The following is a 2,021-nucleotide window of genomic DNA, read 5'->3' as shown; positions in this document are numbered from 1 at the left end:
TTTTATATATATATATATATATATATTATATCAAAATATAACATATAACTATAGTTTCTATATTGTATCAAATACAATATATAACCTATAGTTTTCTTTCTCTCACCAATGACATTTAATGTAAATCACATTTACATTAAATTTAACAATATGAATCCAATTTATATAATTAATATTCATCATATTCGAATATTTGTTTTCTCTCATTAATATTAAATGTATCAAATATATTCTAGTAATTATATCATATATAATTAAAATTTAATTAATTATATCATATATAATTAATTCTTCAATTAATTTGAATAATTTAAATTAATCCAAAAACTGCTTCTCATTAAATTCCGTTGAGCTATTGAGGGACCTCATGGACCTATAGCTTGAAGCTCCAACAATACGTGAATAATTAATTAAACTCTTTAAAAAAATTATTCATTATCTGTTGACTGACGGGCACGCTACTAAAGACTGTCAGCTGCACTTTTTGTACTATAGATATATTTCTGTGTCTATTGAATATAACCAATTAATAGTACGATGACCCTTCACAAATTGTCATAAGTACAGCTAGGCCAAAATTACCGTTTTGCCCCTATAGTAACATCTAACTCCTTAAGTACCATTGATTCCTCTAATGAACAATAAATCATAGTCCAACTATGACTAAATCCCTCTTGGGCCAGGAGAGAGTGTGACGCCACATTGTTCAAGCTCCGAAATCAGCCATTAAGGGAGCAATTTATCTACTTACCCCGACATTAGGGAAGGAGTGAATTCCCTCTTGTGTAGTTGTTTCCCAGCTCCCCAATCAGACGAATCCTCAAAATGGTAGGCATGTTGAGTCGATGATCTGGTCATTTCTTTCATACAAATAAAAGAACCGCCCTCATGGCAGTAGTTCACAACTCACTCAGGATTCAGATTATGTTACTTATGGTCATCCTGGTGAAATGTAAGTCTCTATTATGAATGACATTATTAATAAGACGAAACATTTCGTGGTCCGGTCTTATGTAAACTCCTTTGTATAGAATATCCCCGCTCACATGTCTCCACATGAATGACTAGGATCAGATCATTTTAGAACTTTATAACAATTGTAACATTTACAAGTGGGTCATACTCGTAATGTCACAAGGATAAGGTATCTAGCCTTATCCATCTACTACAGACCATTTAGGTTATCACTTAAACATGATCTACTCGTATGTCTCTACATACATGTTTAAGCTACAAGATAATCTTGGATGTTAGTTTATTGGTTTGTGGTTAATGCAACTAATTTTGATATAAAATCATATATATTTATTACATAAATAAAATGTTTGTACAATACAATTACAAACGATAGAACCCTACGAGATTTAGGCTATAAACCCTAACAGCATGAGCATGCTATAAAATTAAATCATGCAACTATATATTATAACATTTATAATATAAATGATGCATGAATATGCATAACCCATGGTGGGATTTTCAATATATGACATACATTATGACATATATAAAGTAATTAAACTATACATCATATGCATAATTTAAACTGCAATAATAGACCAGGATTGACACCTAAACAATTAATTAAATTAATATAACACATATTAATTTAGTTAATCAAAAGTATAACTATTACAAATTAATAGCCAAACCGGTTCGAAACAAGTGAACCGGGTCTTCACCGCACGAACCAAACTGCCCAACACCTGAACTGGAACCAAATCGCTTGAGTTTATCGAACACAAAACGAACCAATCGAGCATTGAACCAAACAAGACAAGAACCAATTTGTTATTTCCATCTCGGAGCATTGCAACGTTGTGCCTTGCAGTGCAACGCTATGGAAAGAAATAATCTTTCTTCCTCATCATAGCGTTTCAATGTTAGGGCATAACTTGCAACACTATGGTATAGTCTGCATTGTATAGTTGCGATCTCTTTCAAATTTCCTTCATTTTTGGCCTCAGTTTCTCTAGAAACTCATCAGAAATAGCATGAGCGACTCAAAAACAATAAATTAC

The sequence above is a fragment of the Benincasa hispida genome, chromosome 10 (genome assembly GCF_009727055.1).
Source record: "Benincasa hispida cultivar B227 chromosome 10, ASM972705v1, whole genome shotgun sequence".
NCBI classification, from domain to species: domain Eukaryota; kingdom Viridiplantae; phylum Streptophyta; class Magnoliopsida; order Cucurbitales; family Cucurbitaceae; genus Benincasa; species Benincasa hispida.
The sequence above is the reverse complement of the archived record's forward strand: the minus strand, read 5'-3'. Positions refer to the sequence as shown.